Here is an 18177-nt window from a genome sequence, read left to right on the forward strand (position 1 = left end):
GGAAAATACATTGAGAAGGAATGCAGTACTTCATTTATAGGTTAGTTGTTGCTTTTCCTCCTGTAAATTGCCTTCACTTCTGGTGGTTGATTGTTACGGAGAGCAATGCTGTGATCACAGGCAAAGACTTTCTGGTGTTTCTGTCTTCTTGCACTCATTTCTGCCGTTCCCCTGCTGAGCTCAGCTGCAAATGGAAGTTCTGCATCAGCTGTGGTGGTGTCCAGGGCTCAGGATGGCACAAACCAGGGGCACAAGGAGCCAGTGGGCAGGTCCCAGGCAGGGGATGAGCCAAGGGACCTGTGATAGGCATGGTGCCTGGATCTGCAGCTCCAGCTCCAGAGGCTTAGTGTGGCCAGGAGTGTCATGGGCCAGACGTGGTGGGTGGGCAGGTGGAGTGAGCTCAGCCAGGTGTCATCACAGACACCAGCTACACCAGATCCTCCATTGTCTGAGTCTATGAGAAAAAAGATACCCTCCTTTCCCCTCCATATGCACTTGGAGGAAAGGAGGAAACCTAATTTGTGCACAGTGGGGCTCCACCTCAGATGAGCAGCTCTGGAGCCAGCATTTGTCTTGGATGGCAAAGGAAAGGCAAGCTGGATGCCCAAGTCTGCACATTGCAAAGATGAAGAGACAATGAACATGGACATTATTTTGTTTTTGTAGCTTTTATCTTACCCAAGTCTTTATTTTTAGGGATCTCAGTTAGAACAAGAGAAATAGCAGAGCTTTTAGTAAGATCAGTTTCTCTAATGACTCACCAAGTGCTACAAAGTCAAAACAGGTTGCTTGTGCTTGAAAGGTATAAAACATGTCATTTTTATGGTTACTGTACAAAACACTGCATATATGCATGCAAGGGAACATTTTAAAATCTCATCGAGCTTTTTCCTTGTGCAGCTAGAGGCTCCTTTCTCCTGTTCTTTTATTCGTATGTCATTTGTATTAAGCATTATTGTTCTAGCAATTAAGCAAATTTCCTTGCTGCACTCTGCCAGTCAGATGTTGCTCCTTTACACTCCCAAAAGAAAGGAGGAATTAAGTTGCTGTACCAGTGTCCCAAAACAGTTCCTTTTGCAGTGCATTAGAGTCTTTTCATTGGTGTTAGAAGGGGCATCAAGTTCTGTGAGCACTGGGGAATGAGTAATACCTGCATCTGACCTCCAATAAAGACCTGCAAGTCCATCAAATGTCTGTTACATAATGCTATTTTCAACAACATTAATACACCTACATTTCTTTAATGTCTTTCATTCCAAATGAAATTTCACTACCATAGTGCAAAATGTGCCTTTACTGTTGTAATTACACAAGATTTGACAAGAAAAATATCCCTTTCAGCAAAGGCTGACAGAAAAACAAAATTCCAAGGAAATAAAATATTGTGTAACGCAATTAGAGATTTTTTGCAAAAACTTTTGAGGGAAATATTCTGATTTCTTCAGAAAAAAAGACAGCCATTTTATGATTTTCCATTAGTTTCCTTATCTCTCCCCCCTTTCTAAAGCTTTTAAAAATTTTATTTGATGGAACTGGAAGCATCCAGAATTACCCAAGCCCCTAGAGGATATAAATAGTAGCATGTGATATTTCCTCGGGTGGAGAATAATTCTTGTGTAAAAAATAAAACTTTTGCAAGTTAGGGGGCACCTCTGCCACAGCAGCTGATGATTGCTGATGTGGCTGATCCACACCCAAGTCCCACTTCCACCCAGGCTCCCACAGCTGGTGGGGAGCTCAGCTGGGTGAGAACTGCAGACGAAGGATGCTCAGACATCCCTGCATTGTTTTTAGACCTGCCTGAAATGGACTCTGAAAGCAGTTTATCTGATGAGTTACAGCAGCCATGCACACAAGAAATAGCTCACATCTTTGAGATCCTTGGTTTCTTTGTACAAAGGTAAGTTACAAAACCCCTGGTAGGACTCTGCTGGTGAAATGGTCTTTTTCCTCCTCTTCCTTTCTGCTGGAGAACTGTGCCAGCTCGTTGCTCAGGAAATTTGTCCTTCTTACCATGCTGGTTACAGGATGAGGATTTCTTGCTGAAGACTGTCTTAAGGATGGGGATGAATTAAAAGTTTAACCACACTCTTCCCTTGCAACACTGGCTTCGCAAGATCCCTTCCCCTCCCTGGGCCATGGGGAGGTGTTATAAAAACAGGTGGAGGTGCATCACTCCCATATTGACCTGTGGAGAACGTTGGATTCTGTGGGTTTTTTTCTACACTGTTGCTCTGTGACCTGCACCAGCTGTTAGAAAAATGCAAAGAGTTAAATGTGATGGCTTTTGGGAGTGCCTTCCAAGCTTGGTGCAGGTATTTCCTGCCTGACAGCTCAAAAATGGTAATTCATGGAATTGGATGCACATTTCTTTCTGTTCTCTGCTCATTAAAAAATCAGTGATGACAGACATGATCTCCAGAGTGGCTTTTCTGTGCCTTGCCATGGCTCTGGCCTTCCCCAAGCGAGAGAGCTTGCTACTGGTGAGTACCAGGACACATTGTAGGGGCAGAAGGAAGAGCCTTGAGTGGCCTTTTGACCTTCCAGTCCCTAATCCAATTTACATCCTCATATGGTCAGAGAAACCTTTGACTAAAGTGGTCTTCGAGTTCTGGGAGAAATGTGCTGATCTAGGTCTTGTGGAATTGACTGGGGACAACCCCAGCAGGGAGGAGATTTACAGGAGGGTGATGGAAAGATGGGATTTTGCCCATGGATGGCTGACCTGCGCCCTAAACCTCCAAGGACTGGCCCAGTAACTGCTCTTGGCTCTTGCAAAAGTGGCTTGCATGTCCTCCTCCAGGACTACTGAGCTGCTCTGCTTCTTCAAATCAAATCAGATCTTTAAATTTGGGTTTCCCCACAGCCAGACCTTTCTCAAACTGCTTAGCTTTTTTTTCCTAGTACACCCACATAATTACTCCAGCACAAAGAGTGGGCTTGTGAAGCAGCAGCATTTTAAAAAACCACAAACTCTGATCTCAAGGCAATCTTTCCCTCCCACTTCCTCCCCCTTCAAGCAGGGGTGTCAGCCGTGCTGTTTCTTTCAAACTTTCTCTGAGTCATCTCATCAGGCAGCTTGTAAATACTTGAATGCATCCATCAACGTCAAGTCAAAGTAAGTACGTAGCAGCACATGCTGTGCCATGGACTTTCCCTTGCTCACATTTCTCTCATTTTCAGGGATGCAGAGAATTTAGGGGTGACCTTATCTTCCTGTACCATCAGCATACATACAGACATGTCATCAAAGATGTTGTCTCATCATGAGAACAAGACACCAGAAATAAGGTGAGCTGCTTAAATTCAAGAAGGCTTCAACTCTTCTGAAACTCCCACTACTGTATTATCCAGAGTGGAATGCCTTCATGTGAGATGCTCCATTCATTTCATCCTAAACCTAAGAAATTTGAGGAGCTGCATTACCAGCATGCCTTTGAGAATTTGAGAATGTGTCATTGCTAACCATTTTGGACCAGCTGGTCACAGCATTATGAACTGTTGCTAGAAAAATATTATGTTTTCATATTACAAGGGTGTAATTTGCTGTGTCATCGTTGCGTACTAAAATCTAAAAGGCAGAATGTGATTCAGAGGGTGCATGGAACACAAACCACCTCCTCAGAAGGCAAAAATCTCTGCTGAAGAGCAGCAATGCTCCCAAGTATGACTGATAAACATGTGAGTCTTGTTGTGAGCTAAATGGCAAAATATGGAGCCTGCACCAAGGCTTTGCTCAGCACAGTGCATAATTCCCTGGTTTGTCTGCTAGCAGGCTGATTTATGGCAATGAAATCATGGCAGTGGGAAGAAAGGAAAAGTCTTGCAAAAGTTCTGAGTTATTCCTTCCAGATGGCTTGGGAGGAAGGTCTGGTGTCATCGTGATATTTGCCTAATAACTCTGAAGTGATCAGTTGAGGTGGATGAGTGTACTCTCAAACAAGTATATGTGTGGAAATATGCTCCTCCCCAGCCCTTCCACCCAGACAGGTTGGCTATGTGTGAAAATTACATTGTGAGCCAGAACTCAAGCTCAGTTCTACCTTATGGAGTACACTGGGGGAAAATTGGCTGAGTAAAAAGAATGTTATGCTGCAAAATGGAAGGGAAGAGGTTCTGAGTACTCTTCCTCCTCTCTGCTCCAGCCCCCAGTGAGAGCGAGAACAAGTCCTGCTGTGAGGGGGGCGTCTCACTTGTACCTGCTTTGTTCTTAAAACATAAGGCATGGAGATCTCTCTCTAATTCAGTGGCCTCTCAGTGTAAAATACTGGTTAAAGTGAGTACAGAGGGTAGAACTGATCAACAAGCAATTTTTCCCTGCCATGACCAAGGGACATTTCAAGGGTTGTCCTTCCCTCTTTTTTCTCAGGGAGTGCAAGTTGAAAATCAGGATAATTGTACAGCAAAAATGCTTTCCATCTCACTCCTTTATTTACTTTTTTTTCATTATTTCCTTCCACTCCCAGGTGAAGGAATGCAGGCTGTTTGAAGAGCTGATCTGCTCGGGTGGGGCATTAACTTAATTTGAAGCATTGCTGAATATTTAGTCATGTTCTGTAGGAGTATTAGAGTCAGAAAATTCTTGGATTCCTAACAAACTCTGCACGTGTACACGATCTCCAGAAAGAGAACAAGTGTTTAAAAACAGGGCTCTGTACACAACTCTGAAGTAATTTAAATATAAGATATATATATATAATTTAAGTTAAAAACATCTTGCAGTACTACATTACTGACAGCTGAAAGTCAGACACCAACTGTGATGGCATAGATCTGTAAAGTGCTTTAGGGAAAAATTACTAACTGGTATAAATCTGATTTTAAAATAAAGATAGCACAAAGAGAAGTTTGAGTTAATTTAAATAGGAGCATGCCATTTACAAAGAGAACTCTCTTTCCAATGATCAAATTGGTCAACCAACAGGTTTATGAAGGTAGCTCTCTTATTTTTAAATCCATTAACTTGTGCTGTGGCATGTGGCACCTTGCTTTTGTGAATTATATCTTGAAATCAGGACACTTCCCAAGTCTGTTAAGGGCTATAGCAAGGTTCTCTTCTCTAAAAGATTCTGTGTTTTCAAAAAAAATTCCCATTTTAGACAAGGATGAACATGAGTGCTTAAGTGAACATTTAATCCAGGGTTTACAGAAGTGTTTTCAGTATGGAAACGCTTTGTCTCCCTTTTTCTCAGAGTAATAGAAGTGCACCTTTTTTGAGAAAAGCATAAGTACCTGATTAAGTGATGGCTTTATAAACAGGCCCGTTTCTGTCCTTCAGACTCAGACTAGAGATGGAAATCTCACAATGCATACTGGAGTGGTGGGGAACAAGAACTGGACCCAGCATTTTCAAACCAGGTCCACTCATAGTTCACACACACTGGCCTCTGGCTCTTTTGGTATCAGATTTCAGAGGAAGGTAGAAATTGTTTGTAAAGCACAAATACTTTATCGTGAATACTCTTTCACTGTGTGAAAGATGAGCACAAAGCTGCTGGTGGATGACAGATTGGCTGATTTATCCAACTTCCATGGACAGTTTTCCAGCTGTAGCTCCAGAGCCACAGTCAATATGTAGTCATCTAACTACTTCCTGGAGAGGCATAACAAAGTAATTAGCTGCCTAAGCTCTATCAGATATACTTGCCCCTATGTGCCCACAAAACTGCTCCTGTGAAAGTCAAAACACAGATTTGGGTGGAGCTCCAGGCCATAACGCTGTGTTCACAATCAAAGTGAGGCAAAGGCAGCTGCTGTATCAAAAAACTCCCCCCAGCTTCCATTGTCAGAGGCAAATTGGCTTTCAGGTCTTAATGGTCATTACCCAATCCCTTATCATTCCCAGTGGTTGAGAGCAGCTCCCCCACAAAGCCACACAACATCATTCACTCTCACACACCACGTTGACTTCAGCACCGAGGTGCATCTCATGCCCTGACTTATCTTGGTACGTGCTGCCTATGAATAATTCAGGACATCTCCAGACAAGTTTACCATTTCAGTCCAAGTGAATAAGCAGCAGTAACAAATTCGATGCTAAAGTGTAGCAACAGACTGCGCAGCTAGTGCAAAGCAAGGAGGGTTTCCATGGACACACTTCTGCTCTGTTAGGAGGCTTTGAGAGAGAAATGCAGCATGAGTGGAGCAGGTTAAGGACATAAGAGAGGATGGGCTGTTCCAGAGAGATGTGTTTGCCTGACCAGTGGGGCAGGAAGGTGTGATGGGAGCTGGAGGGAGCTGGCAGGATGAAGGCTGTGCAACATGCCCATCTCTGCAGTCAGGGGCTGCCCGAGTTTTGCCAGCATGCTGCGCTTGTTTGTCACCACTGGTGTGACAATGGGCTGCACTCCTGGCACTGCAGCTGTGCCACATGCTCAGAGCTCAGGTGTGGGAACCCAGAACATCCCTCTGGCTGTCCAGGATGGCCAAGACCCCTGTCAGGGGGCTCAGGGACCCTGGCACAGAGCCCAAAACACCTGTGGGTTGGATTATGACCCATGGAGCAAATTACCAACCTCAGATGACGACCAGCAAGCCGCAACAGTTTAGGTAGAATAATAGAGAAGTTATCATGGGGTGGAAAAGTAGATATTGGGGTTTCTGGTATGGGGGTTCAGGAGGCAAGATGGAGAGAAGTGGGCATGTTCAGCCTTTCTCCTTCTTCTTCTTGGCCTCCATCTTCTGCTGTGATGTTGGCACTTTTGGATTGGTTTAGAGTAGAAGCTCACTGTCTAACATAGGTGATGGATATTGGAAAGTAATTGTAAACATTGTACATGTAGTTTTTAGTATAAAGACATAACACTGCCCCGGGTGCAGGCAGAGTGCCTGGAACTGTCCTGCTGGATGGACCTCGGCAGGGCAGGAGAAAATTTTTTATAGATAAGAAACAATGAAAAACCTTGAGACTGAGAAATGAAGAGCTCTGACTCCTTCTTCACGTTCTGGGCTGGGAAAAGAGATTTTCCAACTCTTCTTGGGGTCACTCTGACAAGCTAGAGATCCTGACACTCAGGTGTGAAGTCACACCATGCAGGATACAGTCACTCCTGTGCACATGGTTACAACGACACTTCGTTACAATGTTGAATTGGTTTTGGATGCATAGCTTCCTGATTTTTAACTTTTTTAGTCAAAAATTGTACCAAGCAGCTCAGAGGCTTATGTTAGAAGCAGGCAGAATTCTTGTGACAATGTGTTTGGCAAGGATAACACTCAGCAGATTTCAAGGACATTTTGACAGGAAACTTTAAGATACATTGTCAGTGCTATAACGAGAAAGAATATCCTCCTATTAACATGTAGCTAGATTTTCTCCTTGATTGTTTGGTTAATGATCCCAGCCTTGTTAGCTGCTACCAGGGAAGATCCAGCAGCTAGAGGTCTGAGATGAAGAAGATGAAGAATCATGGATTTTTAAATTAGAAAGGTTCAAAGGTAGAAATGGGTAATAAGGAAATGAAAGGAAAAATCTTTGTGATCATCATCCAGACTCTAGGGGGAAATGAAGAAATCTGCTATGGATAGGAGGTACTCTCCATTCAGCCCTTCAGGTCAAAGGGTTTTCTGAAGTTTCTTTCTTTGAAGAGAGAAAGTAAAAGGAGCATAGATTTAGGAATACAGGGGGAATGTGGAATGTGGAATACAAATGGGAATACTTGGAAGTGTTGTGGTATTTGGGTCCCAGTTGGCCTTAATCAGAGGGGAGGAGAATGCAGTTCTTTGGAGGAGAATGACTTTACCCTGCCAAAACTTGTCACACCTAAATTACTTAACTATTCCTGTTATGCTTGTCCCTTGCAATATTTGAGTAGATGAAAGCTGGCCCAGCTTTATTGGTGGATTTGGGAATTTGTTGGGATTTGGGAATTTGTTGGGGTTTGGGGTCTGGACTTGCAAAATTGTTTATTTTTGTGTTTTCCACCACAGCTTGTCTCTTCATTCCAATGTTTCCTTTAAGTTCTCTGAGCAGGGATTGTCTCTTGCTATAGTAACATATCCTGCTTCTGGTATGCGGAGTCCTGCTCTGGGCAGGGGTGCTTCTCCTGCGCCAAAGCACATCTAACTTTTTATTTTACAACTAGCTTCTAAAGGTCTTGGTTATCTTTTATCTGCTATTTAGGTAAAGAATCCACAGCAAAGAATCCTATAAGTCTTTCCAGCTATCTGCCAAACTAATTAAAAAAAGTCCCATTAATTTCTTTTGGGCAATTACTACATAGTGAATAATGCAGTAAGTCACTCCAAGCTCCTGTGTAATGTTTCCTTGCTTTATGGATTATTTCCTAGCATGCCTGCAGCAGAGCTGTTTATGTTGTTTTCACTTTGTAATTTTGTGCATGAAGAACTACAATAAACATAATTAAAACCAAATTTCCCTATCTCTCCTCTTATATTTCTTCTCAGGACTATTCCCTTCTCTTAATCTTCTTCATTCTCCTGCTTCCTTCCTTTTAAATTTACTCTTTTTTCTTTACCCTTTATGCTTTTGCCTCTGCTTCCTCTCCATTCCCAGTTCTTTTCTGCCCTTTTCTTTGTATTCCATGTGTTTTCAGAGCCCTCAGAGGGCCTACACTTAGCATAAGCTGGGGTTTCCAGAGATGACAAGTTTGTGGGTAGATGCCAATAAGATTTGAAGCTGAAACACAATCATAAAAAAGATCTACAAACTCTTGCAAAACTGGCTTGTATGGACTCATACCTGTGAATGACTTATGAGCAGACTGTCTACATTGCTTGTATTTTCCATTTAAGGTGATCAATTGTCATCTTTCCACCATTCATCCAGCTGCCTGATTTTGTATCTATCAGTCATTTTCTTTTTAAGGAGAGACCTGCTACAATATTGAAAGCACAGTTGGATTTTATTCTCTAAAATGCCCCCTACTGCATCTGGGTTTGTGAATGCAGACCCTATTTTAGGGGTCAAGATTTTAGGGCTCTCCAGACTTTGTTTCTGCACGACCATGGGGTTGACCAGTTCATCACTGATCTCCTGCTTTTCATCTGCAAGATGGAGATATTGACTTCTATGTAAATTACTTGAAGTTCTACAGATGACAAAGGCTTTTACTGTAAAAAATGCCTTTTTTTTTTTAATTTACACCAAGAAAGCACTAAACAGTTCCTGATGAGTGTTCAGCCCTTGCATGTAGAGCAGATGAATGTTGACCACTGGGATGAGGGGGTGAAGTTTTCCACAAAATTTAGCAGCTCATCCAAGAAATGTATAGAAGCTGATGAGCGTTACCGAGTGGGATTTTAAAAATTACTTCTTCCTCTGCATCTCAGGAAAAGCTATCACATCTCATTATGTAGATTCTGCTCACTAAGTGGGAATAATTGGCTACTGGAATGACACTACTTTAGGTAAGCACTGTCCATGACACAATGACAAAAAGTGTATCCCTTTTGAAAAAGAAAGAGATGCCACCCTGACTGTGCTGAACACCAATATCAGTTTGCATTTTGCTATCTTTTCCAAGGGTCCCTGTAGCACTTGTTCTGAAATTTTGTTTGGCCATTGATAAGGACTGTAGATTTAGCTTTTAATGAAGATAAGACAAATATCACCTTGGTATCTTTCAGAAATGTCCTACTTGAGTTAAAGGAAAATGCTTCTGCTCAGCACAGAATCCTTTCCTGACAGACATAATGAAACACAGATTAATGTTTTCATGCTAAAATGTTCTCTCATGCACATTTGCTAAGTTTACACTAAGAAAACATGTCCCAAGGTGTGGAATGGGATCATATATTTTTCTTACAACTGCATAGCTTCCAAGCTGCTTTGAATGTTATTTACCAATGAAAGAAAAGAAGGTGAGAAGGTTTTCCCCACCCCTTCACCCCCTCCTCTATGATTGCTGCTATTACAAAATACCCATATGAAGAAATGAAGCAAAGATGAAGATGAATTAACATTAAGCACATTTGGACACACCTATGAGAAGGGCTTGGGAAGTTCCAAGAGAGCTGGGAGAATGAAATCCTCTGTTTGTCAACAGCTGAAATGGGAATAAGTGGAGGACCAGAAGTCACCATATTTTGTCAAGTCCAGAATACCTGCACTTGTAATTTACACAGTACAGGTGCCTTAGTGAAAATACAAATGCCATTATTTCTGTAATGCTGTAGTGTCAGAAGACTCTTGGTGCCCCAAATACAGCAGCGACCTTCACCTAACAAATTTTTCTAACCAATTAATTCAAAGGTTCCTTGCTCCATAGAAGGGAAGAGATAGGTCTTGATCCAGATTTTGTGCGGATGGAGAGACGGACTTCCCTTTGACTTTGCTGTCTCAGGCCCCCAGAGACCACTTGTATGTGCATTTTAACGTGGATGTTCCTCACACGTCTCCAATCCAACCCAGGGCTCTTGGCACGGACACAGCCTAAAGGGGTGACCCAGGGTTCATCTCACACTGCACCAAGGGCAACACAGCTCTCTGTTTCCATTTTAATTGTGTCAGTGTTAGCCTGGGCTCATGTCTGCTTCCTCTCTCACCCCACAAAGGGAAAATGTGTGCCAAAATGCTTCCTGTTTTTCACTGCCAGCTGGGTCACATGCTCGGGGTGAAGCTCATTAAGGCAGTGTGTGGCACTAAACCCTGCAGCCCCCAGGAGTGGAAACAATCATGTTTCAGCGTCCTAGTCCTGAGTGGACTCAAGTGGAAATCAGGCTGCAGAGCACAATCAGTCCAGAGACAAAACCTGAAAGAGGGAAGGCAGCCACATTTAGCGGTGTGAACAAACCAGGGGAAGAGGGCATTTTTTCCACACAGACGGTGTAATTGTCCTTTGCTTCTGACAGCGTAGGAAGGAGAGCCCAAAAGAAGCACCTGATGGTGCAAAATTACTTACAGTCAGAGGGGTTTGCCTTCTTTCCCACAGTATGAAGGGATTGTCCATTTGGGCAACCCTTTACTGGCTGATGGACGCGACATGCATTACAAAAGAATTATCACATTAATTAACCTTTAAAAAAAGTCCCTTTTCTTGACAAAAGCACACACATCTGTGTCCTTGCCACACTTTTCTGTTCTATATACTTATCAGCTATGTTATCTCTCCCTCCCTATGATGCACCTACATTTTCCTAGGCTTTTCAGGCCATATTGTGTGAATAATGCTGTTCATTTTGTCCTATAAGGGCTTCTTTTTCTCCCAGAGCAGGTTACAGGGCTGTTATGTCTAACTCCAATCTCACACATAAAAGACAAAGAAAAGCTGTCTAGTGTTTCACTCTCTCTTCGTTCTTGGTGGCTAAAACAAGATTTCATAATAATGTTTATGTTTAGAATTTCTGCAGTAATAAGCAGATCGGTATCAGTGTGTATGCAGTAAGTTTAAAGAGCTGTTAATAGACAGTTGGATGGCTTAGGAATTTAAAACCTTCATTACTATGTCATCAGTTCAAAGCCAACTCAGTTTACCAGGGATCCCTGATAGCATCAGTCTCTCCTTCCCAGATGAAGCAGGTATGCTTGTCCAAACTTGGAATTGAATTGCAATTCCACAGACAAATCAGGAATTACTAAGTTTTCATTCCACAATTTCCTACAAAAAAACACTCTGAAAATGGTATTTTTAAAAATTTAAATGCTCATTTTAAAATCTAATTTGGCCTGCAAAACACTTATAAACAGCCAAGATTAAACATATGCCAAAAAAGTAGAATGATGCAACAATAAGAGATAATAAGCAACTTTCTTTTTTTAAAAAATCAATTCTGAAAATCTATTTTAAAGTTATGATCAAGAAAGGATATACCCTATAATAATGTGTCATTTTGGTTATTTTCTCAAGGGGAAATAATTATGAAAGATTCAATTTTGATTTTTTTTAACTAGGAAAATACATCTTTAGTAGTTTTGGGAGGTAATTTAGGTTAATGTGCTTTGCATATCCTTCTGATATTGTATGTATACAAACTCCTCATGAGGAAGGGAAGGGAAAGAGCTGCTTACTTAGAGTATTCTACTTAGGATGTCCTAATAATTTGCTAAATGATCTTGTAATTTTCCACAGCCACCAGTTGTGATCTTGCAAAATAGATTGGGACAATAAGGAAATGAGGGAAGGAAGGAGGAGAAGGAGAAGGAGAAGGAGAAGGAGAAGGAGAAGGAGAAGGAGAAGGAGAAGGAGAAGGAGAAGGAGAAGGAGAAGGAGAAGGATAAAACATGGTGTTTCTTTAACAGTGTATATCCTGCATAGTAACACACTGCTTTCCCCTTCCAAATGCTCCATGAGGAGACAGTGAGTTTTTAAAAATACAGTTGTAGGTTTTAGGTATTTTCCTGATGAGACCCATCAAGTTAGATCAGAGAGTTAAAATGTAACTCATTGTTTGTCTGTCCATTTCCACCACATGGGAAATTGCAAAGTTATCCACCAGTGATTGGTTTCTGCCTTCCAAAGCCAAGTAAGGAGTTCAGAGAGGATGATTGTTTCCTTGTCTGCAAAGTTGCTTTGTATTTACCTGTATTTGTCTGTATTGCTCTCCCAAGGGACGATTTTCTTGATTAATTGGATTCTGATGATAAGCATAGATAATGGTGTGGTGAGTCCAGTTTTCAGCTATGGAAATGCTCAGGACATTGGTTGTACTTAACCCTATATTTAAAAAGGAGAAAAAAAATTCATCATCCCTTTGCCTTTGCTACTGTCACTAGGAATGGGGGGCCAATTAACATAATAAAGAAGGAGGAAATTTTCTTAAACCACAAAATTTGAATGTGGAAAATTTCCACCATAATTCCTGAAAAAATGCCTTTTTCACTTTTTTAACAGAAGTTTTGTTGGGCTATGACCCTTTCCTCTAGTGCCATGGTTTTCAGCATTTTGTCTATGAACACTTCATGGTCCACAAAGTATTTCTCGGGTTCAGGAAAAGGTGAATAAGTAAAGAAGGTTTAAATATGCTCTTGAGTGATGTATACACATGAATAGTTGTGAAAAATTGAAGAGGTTTGGACATTCATAAAGCAAAAAATTTCACTTGCAATCAGTGAGGAGTAGAGAAATTTTGGACATGGGTATCTGGAAATTTATGTTTAGTTTAAAGGACTTTCCCATAAGCTACTTTTCAAGTTAGAATTGTATTGGATGGTTTAATGATATTTTTAAAACACGCAATGAAACTGATAAAGTGATTGTCACTTGAGGGTATCTAGGAATGCCAGAAAAACTCAGGATACAAACAACATGTAGGTATTGCTTTCCTAAGAGGTTTTTGAGCAGGCATGGAGAGACAGAATTTTTCCCTTAGAAAAACTCACAGTTAAAGAAAAACAGTGAAACAAATTGCCTGCTAATATTCTTTCAAAAGAAAGATGTCATGTGAAATTGCTCCATTCCAACCATCAGGTTGTAACTCCTGATTTTTTCTTCCCTATTTTTCTGAGTTGCAATAATGACGTGTTCCTCCTGGTATGGTATCTGGCATCAGACTGATCCACATGCTCTGAATGCCAGGGAAATCTGGCAGGTTTTGGTTATTCCTTCATTTTCTTCTGTATCCTGAGGCTGGAATCAGGCCTTATCCTTTTCCCTGGTAACACAGCTTACAGCAACCAGCAGGTTTCTGTAGGTAAACTGTTCTTTATTTGGAAAGATATTTCAAAAGACATCTTTTTACAATTATTATTATTACTATTACTACTGGTTTTTTAGAAACAGAAGAACTCCCCACACCTTTTCCTGCAAGGCTGTAGTTTCAGTGTGTTTGGTAAAGTACTCACATTTTATATCATCTGAGGGTCTGAATCCAAGCATCCTTCTACTGCTTAGAATTATGTAGAATGCTGCCTTTCCGGGATGGTGCAGCTGTATATTAGTGTGTAGCTTTCATGCAAAATCCCAGCTTTAACATAAAATTACCTCTTGGGGTCAAGACTTTCAGATTTTCAGACTGGTACCTACTCAAGTAGCTCCATGGCCAGAGGTGTTTGGAGCAGTGAGAGCTACATGAATTGAACTTTGGAAACCAAATTCCTTGTGCCTCTCTCTCCTACAAAAGCTTTAGATGTGCAGTGAGGCAAGAGCAGTTTTGTGGGTGTCAGTGGAACAGCCTCCATGCATGCAGTGAAATACATGAATATGTGCAGCATTGAGCCACTTATTTTGTGATTTTCTTGTCTTGATCTTAACTTGAAGCCAGCGAGGCTTGAAAAAATTGTCTTAGTTCTTGTAAAAGATGAGGTGAAAAGTGAAGCTACTGTTTATACTGCAGAAATTTCTGAGTAATCTCAAGGTAAAATAGCTAAAGAACATTTATTTTGAAGCAGTCAAATATTGTAGCCTAACTATGACTCATAGCTGCCAAGTTCAGCATCTTAGAACTTAAAAATGACTGCAACTTGGTGAGAAAAAAACAGGTGAAACTGGAGATGGTGCCACCTTGAAGCATCCTTCTGTGACAAGGAGGTGATGTTTTCTGGACTGCAGCATCATTTCACTTGTTTGTCATTTGCAGATGCCCATAGCTGAGACAATCTGAGTCAGTGAGACACAGAGTGCCACAGTAAAATCTGTATTTTCAAAAGAACTGAGTGGTGATTGCTGCTCACCGTGATTGTGTAAGCATCTCTGAACTTCTCAAAATTTCATGAATGCAAAACAGGAGAAGGTTCAAAAGTTTTTGTGTTCCTTCCTTTCTCAGTCTGATTTTCAGCTGTATACACAGCCAGGACATTCAGCAACCTCTGTATCTTTAAAAAAAAACCCAAAAAACTATATATATACAGATATATTTATATACACATATATTTATATTCTGATTTTTTTTTTTGGCAGCTGTAGTACCAGGTGCTTGAGAATCTCAGCTATCAGCATCAGGTGTTTCCTACATGGAAGACTTGTGCAAAGAGAACTTTCATGAGCTTTTGGTATGAACAAAATGTTCCTTAAAGTTCCTTAAGTGTTCCTTCCTGCTATAGAGTGCATGGGGGAAGAATATTCTCTATGTTAAAATTATTTGTCCTCAAAAAGTGAAAGCTTGGATTTGGTGACCAAAGGAATGATTTGTTCAAAGACAACCCAGTGAAAGATGGAATTAAATTCTGGGTTCTCTGTAGCCAGATCTCTTTGGCCCCAAGGACATCCTTAAGACTTAAGTAGTAATTACAGAAAAGAGCTTGCAGTGATTGTTTCAATATCTCTGCAACAGAACATGTTGTATATCATAACATGCTTTATGAAATGCTCCCTGGGTAGTGTTTGGAAGTTAACTTTGCCATATGAAGGTAAAAGTTCCCCTCCTGTTTGAAGGGTTTCATGAAAAAAAAGAAAAAAAACTGGATCGCCCACCGACAATTTCAAAGACCAGTTTTAACAATATCACACTTTTGTTTGTTTATAGTAAAGCTCTTGTCTAAACTTGAAAATTCAGGGTTGTTTTCCCCTGGAGTACTTTTGTTGGCACCGTTCATAATCTTTTAAATTCCAGGCTAGATTTTGGAGGACAGTCAATGCATTACTTCATGTGAAAGCTATTATTCCCTATGAATAATTAGCACTCCATTCTGCAGGAGGGTGAACGTGAGGCTTAGTGCTGAGCTGCTGCTGTGGTTTGCACAATTTGCAGTTCAAAGTGGAATAAACTGTGGGCTTGGGCTGCCTGAAACACACTCCTAGGTGTATGGGCTGCTCACTGAATGAGTTTCCTTTGGGAGAAAGTACATGGAAAGCTTTTTGTGCACATGGACTTCTGTCCTCCCCAGCCCCAGGTCCATCTGCAGGAAGAGCAGCTTGCAAAAGTGAAAATGGCTGCTGTGGAATTCCTTGCCATGTGGAGGATTGCAGCTTGCAAAGTGATCAAACTGCACACACTTGTTCAGCATCCTCCTGTCCACAGGGAAACTTTTATCCATTTCCAAAGAAGTCAAAAAGCAGGAAAAGGATGATGAAGAAGAGCAGGAAAAGGCAGATTTTGTTTATGTGCCATGCTTTTCAGGCTGTCAATCCACATATCTCTGTGCTGGTCACACTTACAGAAGCTTCTTGTAATCCTGACTAAGAAATTTCATCTGTTTTCTGAATTAATCTGTCATAATGATGTAGGGATATCAATGTTGTAAGGCTGCTGTTATTTGTGTAATACAACCAAGACATCTTTATAGATTATTAATTCTAGTGTAAACCATTTACCACAACACCCACGTAACTGGTATGTGAGATACTGATAGTGTTGGACTCTCCCAGAGCACAACACTTGCACAAAGAATCCAGTACACAAACCTAAGATATTGAAAAAGATAGTGCATGGTTGCTTATGGAGTTGCTAGAAGTCATAGGAACCTGGAGAAAAATTGATCCATATTTGGCACTGCATCTCTGCCATCAAGATGATTTCTAATGGCAGGCTATGAAAACAGTTTTAGTTCCAGGACTTTTCAGAGAGATCCCAGGAGTATGAAATCTCTCAGAAATTACTTTTCCATATGAATTGTGGAATTTCTATAGGAGTCTGAGGTTCAGGCCATAGATGTTTGCACATGATCTCAAAAGTCAGTGAGTGTTCCTGTGAGAGGGCAGGGAAAGTGAACAATTATGTTGACCTGAGCTATTTTTACCCAATATCAAAAAGTTTCACACACCTTTATGATTATTCTTTCTAATTTCATTTTTCTCTGCATTGAATATTCTGGTCAAAGTGTGGATCTTCAACAGGTACTAAGTGTTCTGGGGAAGAGTAGAGTAGGAATTTGCACCGAGTGAGTGAACACTGTGGCCATATCACTTTTGATCCTGAACAGGCATGTTTTGAGAAAGAGAGTAAAAGAGAGACACTTCATTGAAGAATTTCTAAATTAAATACTCCTCCCTTTATGCCACTTCAATTGAATGCTGGGAATATAATTTTAAAGCCAGAAAAGCCTAATTATGATCATCTTGCCTGACTAAAGCCATGCATTTTTATCAAACTGGTTCCTCTTTTGAGCCTCTAACCCTTGGTAGGGCAGACAGGTTCAATTTCAAGGCTTCACCTGAGAAGGAATCCAGTGTACCCTTGAGCAAGTGATTTGGTTGGAGATCTTGGCTGTTAGGAATGCATGCCTTTGCTCCTGAATGCAGTTAGCATAGTTGCCAGATGCTGGATCTTGCTCTACCCTAATCCATTAGTTTAAAAGGCCCTTTGCTATCAGAGGTATTTACAGACCATGTTCAGATCCTTTTCTACGTTTCTGGGGATAAACTAAACAGACTGAAGTCCAGGAGTCATAAAACTCCTCCTTACAAAAAGGTTTAACTTCAGAATGTTGCTCCCTCTGAAAGGTGACTGTAAAAACAGTGCTGTGGAGTTTCATGTTGATGGTTTTAATGGTTTCTGTATAAAGAGCTTTGGTTTACCAGTTAAAATGCTGTATGACTGCCTGCCAGACCTTTCAGTTTTATCATACCCTCTGAGGGAAGTTGAGATTTTGCATCCTGTCTGTCATCACAGGCAGTAAACACAGATTAAATCAGTCCAGGATTGAAGATTGCTGTAGAAATCCATCATCTGCATCCCTCTCCCCTTGGAGGAAAGGGATCACATCTCTGGTGACACCGAGCCATCTCAGGCCATGTGATGTGATTTGGAAGTTGCTCAGTCTCTCCATGCCCTGGGTCCCCTCCTGGCCACCACCACCAGGAGCCACCTCCAGTCCAGCATTGTACAAGTGAGGAATGAGAGGCTGGAGGGCAGTGCCACAGAAAGGGCTCCTGCTCAATGGAGAGCTCAATGTGAGCCAACAGTGACCTGGCAGCCAGGAGGGACATCTCTGTCCTGAGGGACATCAGGCCAGCAGGGCAAGAGAGAGGATTATCCTGCTCCGGGCTGGGGCAACCTCACCTCGAGTGCTGGGGGCAGGTTTGGGCACCACAATGGAAAAAAAGATGTGAAGCTATTGGAGAGTGGCCAAAGGAGGGCAACAAAAATGCCCAAGGTCTTGAGGGGAAGCTGTGTGAGGAACAGTTGGGGTTCCTCCGTCTGTTCAGCCTGGAAAAGAAGAGATTGAGGGGAGACCTCACTGCAGTCACAGCTTCCTTGTGAGGGGCAGAGGAGGGGCAGGCACTGATCTCTGCTCTGTGGGGACACTGACAGGACCCAGGGGAATGGCCTGAAGTTGTGTCAGGGCAGGTTTAGGTTGGGTATTAGGAAAAGGTTCTTCCTCCAGAGGGTTGGATTGGCACT

General features: G+C 41.6%; 1 long non-coding RNA gene across 1 annotated transcript in view; it reads left to right on the top strand.

Moving 5' to 3' along the window:
• The window catches only part of LOC113459515 (uncharacterized), a 96562-nt gene that overhangs the window by 43406 nt on the left and 34979 nt on the right, over positions 1-18177 (top strand). The window lies entirely within an intron of this gene.

Source organism: Zonotrichia albicollis, chromosome 2 (genome assembly GCF_047830755.1).
Source record: "Zonotrichia albicollis isolate bZonAlb1 chromosome 2, bZonAlb1.hap1, whole genome shotgun sequence".
Classification (NCBI taxonomy): Eukaryota; Metazoa; Chordata; class Aves; order Passeriformes; family Passerellidae; genus Zonotrichia; species Zonotrichia albicollis.